Source organism: Notamacropus eugenii, chromosome 6 (genome assembly GCF_028372415.1).
Source record: "Notamacropus eugenii isolate mMacEug1 chromosome 6, mMacEug1.pri_v2, whole genome shotgun sequence".
NCBI lineage: Eukaryota > Metazoa > Chordata > Mammalia > Diprotodontia > Macropodidae > Notamacropus > Notamacropus eugenii.
Window position 1 is genome coordinate 347,776,040 of NC_092877.1, and position 13,357 is coordinate 347,789,396.

The window sequence follows — 13,357 nt, forward strand, 5'->3', positions numbered from 1 at the left end:
CTGGAGAATGCAAGCAATGCATCATTCACCTGGTGGTCTTTTTTTCATACTAAGTCACTCTTTTCCTTATTTATTCGTGTGTGTGTGTGTGTGTGTGTGTGTGTGTGTATGCGTGTGTTTCCCCTGAATTTAAAGAAATGTTCATATTTGGTTTTCTGAAAAGGAAAAATGTCAGTCATGTTTCTTCACTTTTCAATCTGTCATACTCTGCTTTTCCTTTTATTTCTTACTATTAATGAAGAGACAGGAATGATTAGAATCAACATTTTCTAAGTGAAATTCTGCCTACTTACAACTTAGGAGATAATTTCTTTGAACCCAAAATTCTAGGGCTTAGTGAATAAATATCCAGGTAGAGTAAACCTGAGATCTCTCTGAGGGTGTCTTATAGATTCTACTGATTTAATTGTACCCTCTAATTCCCATGCTTCCAGGTAACTTTCTTATATGATTTGATCAGATATGTTATGCAGGCCTCCTGTTGTGCCAGGAGGTCAGCGAATCTTAGATTGTTTTTCTGAGTTCAGTCATGAAGGTTGGAGGGTCTGGGTTATAAGAAACATCACACATTTTACTCTAACATATTTTTTTTTGCTACATCTCTACATTTTTGTGTTCCAGCTCTAAGTGGAACATTTTATTTTTCTAAGTGTTCATTGCTTTATTAAAATTTTCCATCACCTACCCCTTCTTGGAATCCCTGATTTCCCTTCATGGCTGAGCTCAAATGCCACCTTCTGTATAAAACCTTTCTTGAGTCTTTGGACCACACACACACACACACACACACACACACACACACACACTTTGGCATAAAAACACACACTTTGACATACACACACACACACACATACATACAGAAACACATATTTACAAAGGGGAAACTAGGTGGTGCAGTGCACCCTGAACTCAGGAAGTCTCATCTTCCTGAGTTCAAATCTGGCCTCAAACACTTACTAGCTGCGTGACCCTGAGCAAGTCATGTAATCCTGCTTGCCTGTCTTCTCATCTTAAATGGCAGCATAAAAAGTTGAACACAACTGAAAATGACTGAACAACAACAACATATATTTATGTTCACACATACCCCTCTCATTAAAATATATGTTCCTTGAGGGCAATGTGATTTTAATCTTTGTATCTTCAGAATGTTGTAAGAATGCTTGCTAATGGATTCATCTACTGCAACGCTGATTTCCTGATTTGCCTTCTCAAATTCTTGCTTACAAGTTCCTAATTTTCCTCCTTGTATTTTCTCATCTTTTTATAAGGTTGCTCAATCACTGCAGAGATTCTTGCAATAATGCTGTTCTCATGTCCAGAGTTCTAGGTGTTATCAGTTGTTATATTAATCCTCTTCTGTATTCCTCTGCTCCTCACTTTTTTTTTAATTCCATATTATTTCTTAGTTGTGTTAAGATTGTTTTGGGCTTTATAAATTATTTAGCTCGGGTGCTGATTTTTCTTATAAAGTTGCTGGAGGGACAAAAGTATTCTTTTACGTTATTTGATACATGTTTTGCTGGGAGGAGAAGACCCTCAGGGTTCCTGGGTAACAGTGAAACCATTACTATTTAATAATTACAATCACTCTACGCTAGTTCAGTGGAGACTTGTCCAATCTATGAGCTCCAGACTGAATTGGGTTTGAGGCTTGATCTTTGAGCAAGAATTGTGGCCAGTAAACCCAGAGGAAAAAAGGCGGTTTAGGAGTGTGGAACAGTGGAGGAGAAGGAAGGGGAGAGCTGTTACTCACTCACAGGTTGTGTTTGTCCTTCTTTCTCAAAAAGGACCACGACATCAAGAGGATGACATGACTTACAGTTGACTTTGATTTGAACGAGGGAGGGCTGTGCAACGTCACCAACCTCACTTTGTTCTGCTGAGTCATCTGGGTCTAGTGGCCTGATATTCATTAGGGCAACTGGAAATGACCCAGGATGCAGTGTGAGACCCTGGCCCTTTCAGGCTAAGGTCCTACAGCATTCTCACTTTGAGTGAGATACATCCATCCAATAAATAAGGAGCTGCTCAAGGTATGGCCCCTTTAATCAAAAAAAGATGTTATGGTCCTCTTTGAGAACATGTTTTGCTGTTTGGGGGAGATGAGAAGACGTGGGGGTTGGGCTTGGACATGACAGCTCATCTCAGTAGATCTCATATCTCACTCTCTCCACAGATGGTCAAAAAGCAAACCCTTCTTCCCATGGTAAGCAGACCACACATAGTTTCAGAATGTTTGTACATGCTCCACATCAAGGAGTATTTATAATTCTATGACACATTTTTTTTTTTCTGCAAGCAGCTTCCCCACTCTCTTTCACACCTCTCCCCACCTCCCCCTCTCCCCCATTACACTTTCCCCCTTGTTAATAAAAAAATGTTTGCAACATCAGCAAATTGACCAGGGTATGATTTGAATATGATGCTTATATTCCCTATCCAGAACAGCTTTCTTGGGTCCCAAAGGAGCATAAATATTGTCTTTTTGTCTCCTCAATGCCATATGAAAAAAGAATCTCAAAATAATCAAAGCCATATGATACAGATTGAAGCTAGAGAAGGAAATAAATATTTATTTAGCTATGGCTACGGGCCATAGTACTATGTGAAGCACTTTATAATTATCTCATTTGACCTTCACAAAAACCCTGGGAGGTTGGTGCTATTATTAGCCCCATTTTACAATTTAGTAAACTGAGACATGCAGAGGTTAAGTGAGTAACCCAGGATCACACAGTTAATAGGTGTCTGAGGTCACATTTGACCTCAGGTCTTCCTGACTTCAGACCCAGTGCCCTCTGCCTCTACATGATCTAATTTAATGGGGTAGACTGATCAATGAGCACCGTCCTTATGAAATTCATGATGTGCTGTGCTTATACAATTTCCACATGAACTTGAGCATGCACAGGTATTGTCTCTGGTCTGTTTGCTACCTGAAGAAGGGCATCTTCCTGACTGGCTATGAGTCACAACTAGAAGGCACTGCCAGCAAAATTCACTCACCTGTGGTACTTTACAACCTGGCTGGTGCCAGAGCAAAAAGATGAGCTACTGGAGGTCTCCAGGTTGGGGAGAGGCCTTGAGTTCTCACATACAGTGCTGGTCTGAAATAGAGAGCACATGGCACCCATTAATACTTCTATCCCTACTAGTACTCTTACCATTTGTAGGTGAAGGAATCTGAAGAAGGAATCTTAGCTTGTGAGAGATGAAAGGTGGAAAGGCCATCAACAACTATGGAACCACGTCCATGTCAGATTTCCCAAAGTCAGACAATGTGGAGCAAAGTCCTGAACAATCAACCTGGCCCAGTCTAGCAGTAACAAAGATGAGGACTTGTGTATACATCGACAAAGTCACAAATAGAGCTGTACAAGGTCACCAACTTCACTTTCTCCTCCAGAACCATCAGTAATGGCAACACACTAGACTCAGGGCTCAAGCTGATTACATTATTCAAGGTTGCCCCTACCGCTACAAGGGTAACCTTGAGAGAACATACACCCAGTCTTGCTCTGGGAGAGTGAGTCCAAAAACAATTGTTAATATAGTAAAGATCTGAAGGTTTAGAACTCATACGGTCTTCGTAGATGTTTCCCCCCCCCACTGTGGTCACAGAATGCTCTCTTAATTCTCCCTAGATAGCTTCAAATATGAAGTATTAGTGACAAAGCAGATCAGGCAAGAAGATATAGAAGTCAGGTTTCCTAATTCCCAGGCCAGGATTCTTTCGGTGGTACCATGTCACCTGTATGAGACTTGTGTTCATCAGATTTTCAGTTTAAAAACGACCTAACCTTGATTTAATTTGGGGTTGTATAGAAAGAGCCTATGAATCTACCCTTACTTAGTTCAGAGCTTTTTTAATGATATAATTCAGATCTGAGGCTGAAGAATGCTATTGCTTATATATGTTATGAGCACATAAAATTTATTGCTCAATTAAATTTTATAAACAAGTGTATATTACCACTTTTATCCTTAAAAATTAATAAAATTTAACACAGCCTATAGGAACAGTTTTAACCTTCCAAAGGAAAATGAATCCTCGGTGATTGCAAGTTCATAACTGAAATGCAGTTTAGGGTTGTAGTCAAAGCAGATTAAGGATACGCTTACATCTCACAGTCCCCAAGCCAACATAATTCTAGCTCAATGACAGTGTGTTGTGTAGTAGAAAGAAGTGAGGTTTAGAATCAAGAGACCTGAGTTTCACTCCCAAGGTTCTCTCTTTTGTGGCATTGGGCATGTCCCATGATATCTCTGACATTTTAGGTTCAGAACAATACCCATCTGTAAAATGGAGCCTTCACTAAAATTCTTACTCTGTGACTCATCATGACATCAACCAGACCAAGGTTCCTAGAGATCAGGATATCTGAGCGCCTGATGTTTTTGTCACAATCGCAGGAATAAAGAGAAATGAAGAGAAAGAGAAGAAAGAACAAATAAAAAACAAATAAAGGAAGAATAAAACTTGAGAGAGCTTTGTTTGGCCTCCTTAAGTGCCAGCAAGTGACTGAACCAAGGACCTGCAGCCCAAGGGTTAACATAATGAAGCAGGGAGAGGTTCATTAGCAAAATGTTTAGGTGACATAGGGTGGTTTGTTTTATTTTGTTCAGTTAAAGACAAAAACACATTTAGATCAACTTCTAAAAAGGGCAAAGGGGTAGAGACCTTCATTGATAGAGGATGAACGAGAGATCTTTGAAGCACTGAAGTAAAGGGCTTACATTAATACCTGCAGCATCTGCCTTGCAACATTGTTTTGAGACTAAGCGCTAGAGGGTCCACCTGATTCTTGAACTCCTTGGCACTGCATGATCAATGGGAGGTGTTTGGGGAATAATCACAATTATGTGGCTATGGCTCCAAACCCTAGATAATGCATTCTATTCCAATAGACCAAGCAAGAAAAAGTCAAATAGCAAAACATTTAACTAGGACACAATAGGAAAATAAGCAACATAGAAAGCCAGCAAGGAAAATCATTCTAGTTCCCTCCATCCCCAATAAAAAGGGGGGTACTAATTATAAACTTGTATGAAAGTAGGGGAGAAATGCTCTTCAGAAAACTCATCCTCTGAAGTGAGGAAAAGTTGTATACCAGCTGAAACATCACTCATTGAATGGTTCCACATTCTGCAGCCCCTACATCTGACTTTGTTGTTGGGATCACACCCATTTTCACAACCTCTGCATCTACAATCTATCCACTGAAGCCCCACCTTGTGTCCCTGAAGCTTCTATCTCTACCGTTCCCTGAAGTTAACATCTGCTGAAAGGCTGACATCCTTCACTGTGGCTACTGAATCTCTGCTACTGTCTGTTAAAGCTTTGTTTTCTTGAGGGGGAGAAGAGAATGTGTACTATTTTGGGGACACTTCCCTGGTCAAACATACCTCAAGGGCTAATCAAGATACTTACAGCTTTTCTGTTAGAAATAATATATAAGCATACCAGGTCAAGATACAAAAGAGCTCATTAGATGGCTGTCCAGAACTCTTCTACTTGGGCTGTTACATCCCACCCTATATGCAAACGCATATACACAGATAAACATATATACACTTTTTTTTTAATATTTATAATCTGTATTGTCTAGAGCTACCAAAAAATAGCCTAGAAAAACCATCCAGCCTTAGCTGGTGTGGGATACAGTTGTCGTGATCCATATTCTTTCATATATGAGGTCTTTTAGAGTGTCACAGAGTGCTCTAAGAGAGGGAAATAATTCTGTTTGTAACCTACTACTAAGTCATTATCATGGTATGTGAAGGACTGAAATCATTATAACTTTGCAGACTCAAATAGTGTCTTTCAGGTAGGTACGCTGAATCTGTGAGAGGGAAAAGATATGTATATTTATGAATATATTCACAGACATGTGTATATAGACAATGTATGTATGTGTGTATACACATATACATATACATATACATATACATATACATATACATATACACACGTGTGTGTGCGTGTGTGTGTTGCCATGGTGGCAGGAATGAAGAAAGAAGGTTACCTTCTTTTCCTTTCCCTTGCAAGTCTTATAAAGATATGTATATGTATATATGCACACTGTAAAACTGAAAATTGATATTACATTTTAAAAACTAGTCAAGTTGATATAGGTTTAATACTCTTGAACACCTTGTAAGTCCAAATTCCTTACTTTTGTAACTTCACCCCTCACCTACATTCTGAAGAAACTTGCTTAAAGAACAAACTTTTGTCTTACAACTCCACTTAGGATTGAATTGAATCTCTATTGTTGTAGTGACCTTAACCTTCAAGTTGATGGGATCAAAGACATTTCAGGCTCTCTCCCCCCATTTCTACCCCTCTGCAGACTAATCCTATCACTAGAAAATTATTCTCATCTTGTAAGGATTAAGTGTTGGGAAGGAATTGAGGTAACTTAACCAGCCTCCTCATTAAAATGTCCACCCATTGGAATTGTCTTGATGAAATGTCAGGTCAATCAGAAGAAGACACTTTAATAAGACTGGAGACTTTGCTTTGTCATCTTGCTAATTGTTATAAAAAGACCCTGTCAGCCCTCACTCAGGGTCCTTGGTCATTCAGAAATACCATTGACCCAATTTATTCATTACTGCTAACCTAATTAATAAATTGATCATGCTTAGAACCTTGTCTTTCAGTTTATCTTAATTTCAATCATGACAATACATATACACATGTGTAACACATTATATGTATATATATGTGTGTGTGTGCATACATATACATATGTTCTCTCTCTCAAAGATCCAATGCACCAGCTGCAAGATACTATATGAGTCTGAGTTGTTGTAATGATTTCAGCCATTCACACAACATGATAATGACTTATTAGTAATTAGGTTACGAACAGAATTATTTCCCTCCGTTAAAGTACTCTGTAACACTCTGAAAGCCCTTGTACATGAAAGAATGTGGGTCAAGACAACTGTAAAATAAATTGAGTGAATTACCAGTTTTCTCTTAGAAGAGATGGCTGTGTCTTGTGAACCTTCCTTGCTGAGATAAAGTCTGTAAGCTTTGCCTTTGCAACTTGACCTGTGAGTATAGTTGTTTGAATCCCAGAGAGCCCATCTCACCTCTTGGGGGCCAGCAGTCACACCAGCTGAGTGGCAGCTAGTAAACACAGCTATCTCACTGCATTGTCTGATTTGGATGTGGCTGGCAAATGAAGCTCAGAAATGTCTAATTGGGAAAATTGTCTCTTCTAGGAGCTAACTGGGAAATGTGGTGGTTGTCTTCTGTTAAAGAGAAGAAACTGATTTTGCATTTGAGCATTGAAATTGTTTTGCACTGAATCTGTTAATATATTCACATTGTGCAAGCAGGATATCATTAAATGTCGCCTTGGTTCTGTCATTTTATCTATCAGCCTGGTAAATGAACATTTAGTGATTGATAATGCAGCTTTACTGAAATTGGAATGAAGGTCTACCTACCCACAGTGGATGGTTGTAGAGATTAATTGGTGGTTTGCTATAATGATGAAGATGTTAAGGAAGATTACATTATAACAACACACTTAGTATTAATGATGGTCATCTAGGACACTGATGTAGCAAATGCTGAGATAATATGGTGCAGTACATAGAGAGTTGGTCATGGAGTCAGGAAGCTGTTGCTGCTGCTACTGTTGCTGCTAAGCATCTAGGTACATAGAGAGCTCCTCCAGGTGTGGAGTTCAAATCTGACCTCAAACACCAACTGGACTGGTGGCCCTGGGCAAGACATTTAACCTTTTTGGCCTCAGTTTCTTCATCTGTAATAACCACTCCAGCATTTTTGCCAAGAAAACCCCAAATGGGTTCACAAAGAGTCAGACACAAGAGAAAAATGACTGAACTGAGTCAGGAAAAACTAAGTTCCAATCTTGGATTTTCTGGAGCCTCCATTTCCTTATCTGATAATAAAATTACTAGCACTGTCTCCCTGATAGGCTTGTGCAAAAAGTGATTTGTAAACCTTAAGGCTCTATAGAAATATAAATTGTTACTATTATTGTCAGGTGCACAGGTGGTGGAGAGACCACCACTCCAATAAGAATATGGCTCCATCAAAGAATAAACACACATACCTGCTGCATGTAATCTAGACAAGTCTATACACATACACCCACAGGAAACAGGATGAGGGAGCAGCTCTAACAGATGGACAAATCTGACATGGCTGGTCAGTATCTACAATGCCCACAGCAGAGGGACGTCTCTGAATCAGAGCCATTTGTCTGTGGTTCATCTGGAAGGACAAGATGGTATATCTGTGGTGAACCATCCTATTTACTGTTCTCTCAGCTGATCAGCAACCTCAGGCTGAGCAAGGATAGAAGGGCAGGGAATGGTGTTTTGTTTTTGCTTTGGTATAGTCAAATGAGCTCCAAGGGGTCACTTGAAAAGTGAGAGATTCAGTCATGATCAAGACAGAGTAACTGACTGATTGAATTGTTTTGTCTTTCTGACATCATAAAGAAAGAGCCAAGGGAAAGCTGAAAGACACCTCAGATTTATAAGAAATTCACTTTTCCAAATCTCATAGATGTTGTGAGTAGGGTAATAATCATTTTGAAGAGTGACAGAGAAGTTCAGTTTAATCAAGTAAACAAACTGATTTTTATCGTGCGGCTATATGATATGCCCCCACACCCCTTGCCACTCCCCCATTTTTTCTGGTAGTTTCAACTTTTATTTTTGGTATTATCTAATTTCTACATATTATTATTCTGATAAGATATTGCTATTTATTTGTGTACACATTCTGTCTCCAGAAGATGAACGTCCCGGGGGCGGAGCCAAGATGGCGAAGTAGAAAGACGCACATACACATAGCTCCGAACACACAAACCACAGAACGGCTAGAGGGGACCAAGCCAGGGCAAATTCTGCACCCAGAGACCACGGAGTATTGGAGCGAGGGAGATTCCTGCTCCGGAGAGACCTGCGGACCTCTCGCTGGGGGTCCTTCGGGCCACGGACTGGGCACCGGGACGGGGAGCGGAGTGCGGCCCTGCCGCGGCTGTGACACTGAGGGGAGGAGATCCGAGAGGGCTACGGGGACGGGATCTCCAGGGGCCACGCGGGTCCCCCCACCCACAGAGGGACCTGCAAACCTCTCGCAAAAGGTCCATCGCGCTGCAGACGCGGAGCCCAGCCCGGACCTGCAGCGGTGGCCACAGCTCCGAGAGGCACAGATCTGAGAGGGCTCCAGAGGCGGGATCTTCAGCGGCGGCACGGGCACCCCCACCAACAGGTGACTGACGGGTGGGTGAGAGAGTCTCTTTGGCGGGTTGAGAGGGGAGTGGGGTGCCCCCATGGCTCGGGCCCCCCTGGGAGGTGGGGGCTGAGAGGCAGCTGCAGACGGGGGCTCCCCAAACGGGCAGGAGCCTGGATCCATTGTGGAAGGTCTGTGCATAAACCCCCAGAGGGAACTATGCCTGAGAGGCGGCCCTGCCCTTGACCACCTGAACTTAATTCTCACACTGAATAGCAGCCCTGCCCCCGCCAAAAATCCTAAGGCGGGAAGCAGCATTTGAATCTCAGTCCCCAAACGCTGGCTGGGAGGACCAGGAGGCAAGGTGGGTGTGAGGAGAACATTCAGAGGTCAGGCCACTGGTTGGAGAAAATGCCAAGAAAAGGGAAAAGAAATAAAACTATTGAAGGGTATTTTAGCGGAGAAAAGACACTTCCTCCCTTCCTTTCTGATGGGGAGAAACAATGCTTGCCATCAGGCAAAGACACAAAAATCGAGGATTCTGTGTTCCAGCCCACCCAATGGGCTCAGGCCATGGAAGAGCTCAAGAGGAATTTTGAAAATCAAGTTAGAGAGGTGGAGGAAAGACTGGGAAGGGAAATGAGAGGGATGAAGGAGAAGCATGAAAAGCAGATCAGCTCCCTGCTAAAGGAGAACCAAAAAAATCTTGAAGAAATTGGCACCTTGAGAACTAGCCTAACTCAGCTGGCAAGGAAGGTGCAAGGGGCCAATGAGGAGAAGAATGCTTTCAAAAGCAGAATTAACCAAATGGAAAAGGAGATTCAAAAGCTCACTGAAGAAAATAGATCTTTCAAAACTGGAATGGTACGGATGGACTCTAAGGACTTTTCAAGAAAGACAGATATCTCAGAACATACCGCGCAGATTAGAAAAATGGAAGATAATGTGAAATATCTTATTGGAAAAACAACTGACCTGGAAAATAGAATCAGGAGAGACAATGTAAAAATTCTGGGACTACCTGAAAACCATGATCAAAAGAAGAGCCTAGACATCATCTTCCATGAAATTATCAAGGAAAACTGCCCTGAGATTCTAGAACCAGAAGGCAAAATAAATATTCAAGGAATCTGCAGAATACCACATGAAAGAGATCCAAAAAGAGAAACTCCTAGGAGCATTGTGGACAAATTCCAGAATTCCCAGGTGAAAGAGAAAATATTGCAAGCAGCTAGAAAGAAACAATTCAAGTATTGTGGAAATACAATCAGGATAGCACAAGATCTGGCACCCTCTACATTGAGGGATAGAAGGGAATGGAATAGGATATTCCAGAAGTCAAAGGAACTAGGACTGAAGCCAAGAATCACCTACCCAGCAAAACTGAGTATAATACTTCAGGAGAAAAAATAGTCTTTCAATGAAATAGAAGACTTTCAAATTTTCCTGATGAAAAGACCAGAGCTGGAAAGAAAATTTGACTTTCTAACACAAGAATGAAGAGAACCATGAAAAGGCGAACAGCAAAGAGAAATCATAAGGGACTTACTAAAGTTGAACTGTTTACATTCCTACATGGAAAGACAATATTTATAACTCTTGAAACATTTCAGTATCTGGGCACTGGGTGGGAGTACACACACACACACACATGCACACACGCACACATACATAGAGACAGAGTGCACAGAGTGAATTGAAGAGGATGGGATCATATATTAAAAAAAAAATGAAATCAAGCAGTGAGAGAGAAATATTGGGAGGAGAAAGGGAGAAGTTATATGGGGCAAATTATCTCTCATAAAAGAGGCAAGCAAAAGACTTATTAGTGGTGGGATAAAGAGGGGAAGCAAGAGAAAAACATGAGGTCTACTCTCATCACATTCCACTAAAGGAAAGAATATAATGCACACTCATTTTGATAGGAAAACCTATCTCATAATACAGGAGAGTGGGGGACAGGGTCACAAGCAGGGTGAGGGGGAGGATGGAGGGGAGGGCATGGGGAGGAGAATGCAATACGAGGTCGACACTCATGGGGAGGGAAAGGACCATAAGAAAATAGAAGTAAAGGGGGACAGGATAGGATGGAGGGAAATATAATTAGTCCTATACAACACAACTAGTATGGAAATCATTTGCAAAACTAAACAGATGTGGCCTATATTGAATTGCCTGTCTTTCAAGGGGAAGGGGTGGAGAGGGAGGGAGCTAAGGAGGTTAGAACTCAAAGTATTAGGACCAAATGTAATGTTCTTACCACTGGGTAACAAGAAATACAGGTTAAGGGGTCAAGAAAGCTATCTGGTCCTACAGGACAAAAGAGAAGACGGAGACAAGGGCAGGGAGGGAGGTTAGAGGAGAGAGCAGATAGGTCACAGGGGCAATTAGAAAGCTCGGGTTTGGAGGGGGGAGGGGATAAAAGGGGAGAAAATTTGTAACCCAAAATTGTGTGAAAATAAATGTTAAAAATTAATAAAATTAAAAAAAAATAAAAGAAGATGAACGTCCCTCTTAACATTTGTCTCTGTATCTTCGAGTGCTCACAACATAGTAGACAGAGGGAACATTAAATGCTTACGGTGTGCAAATATAATGATATAAAAATATGCACACAAGGCAGTTCCTTGTTCTCAATGAGAGGGGAGGAAACCCATAAAGAGGATCCCCAAAAGAGAGAGGAAGGTTCTTGTGAGCAAAGGGTGGAGACATCTGGGAAATAGTGTAGAGTCTTCCCAAGGTAACGCCAAAACTCCCATCAGAGCCAACAGCACTGAGGCAGACTCCTGAGTGGAGGGAGGGGGTAGGGGGGAGATAAAGATGATGGTTAGAGTATAGACAACAGAGTGAGGACAATTTAAAGTCTCTATGACATCTATGTGTGGACACCTTCCAGTGAAGTCGATTGAGACTCTCCCATCACCTTCCATTTTACAAGTCACGTTATAATGCAACTTATACTATAGTGTATTATAAGCTTGTACACATCTACCATGAGCCTCTCTGAAAACTTAATAATTAGAGGAAGGAGCTGCCTCCAGCACATCCTGGTTGCCAGAGTCAAGATCTAGTTTAAGGTCCTCCCACAATATCTATAACATAGAAAGTCAGACCAGTTTAATAAGTCCCAGATTCAAGATGACCAGGGTTCAAGTCCCAACCTTGACTCTAACCCCTAACCTCTCTGTGGTCCCAAACAACTAAGATTCTAAATTGCACAAAAGTTGCCAATGTGCTTTGATAGAGGTCATTTTCTCTCCAGGGGGCTTCCTGACCAAGGAAATCATTGGTTTGGACTGGAAGAAGAAATAAATAAACCACAGAGGAGAGCACCAAGCTGACACAGGGACTCTAAATGTAGCCTAGAATTGAGGATGACTTGTGGTTTTCCTGCTTTTGTCATCTAACCTCTTGATGCCCCCTTAGCAACTAAAACTCTAAATTGTATTAGAAATGCTGATTTGTGTTGGCAGATGAAGCTTTCTCAGTGGAGCATTGCCTATATTCAAGAAAACACAGGTCTGGTCCAGACAATACTAATCATAGATGATTAATACTCATGTGCTCATAGCACAGTTGGGTGGAAATTAGTGTGTGCCTTTTTTTCATGTTAAAAGCTATACAAATGCCCGGTTTCCCATCTATAAAAATCATGTTTGCTTTATGGACAACCTATAATGCTGAAACTCAGTGATTAAGAACATATCAAAGGTGAACTGTACCCCCTATTCTGTTACTAGAGAACAAAAAAAGGAGTCTATTGAATTCTGCTATTGTACCCCCAGAGGCCAATTACTAAGGCTATGCTATCATTCTATCCAACAGAAAAATACATTTCCCATTAATCTTTGCACTAAAATATGAGGAGTGTCTTGAATACTAAAGGAACGTGTAGTTTAACTGTGAGGCTGAAATGTCGGATATGCTAGAGGTTTTGTCATTTAGGTATGAAAATTAATTCATAAATCTTTCGGATATTTACAGCAGTCGACAAAGCTTATCAAAAATGGGGTTGCCTTATGAAACCATCAGTGTTTTTTTTTTTTTAAATCTGATGTAATATTCACGACACTAGAGGCAAATGTAAATGGCCAGGAAACTTCATTTTTTTATTGTTAGAGAAAT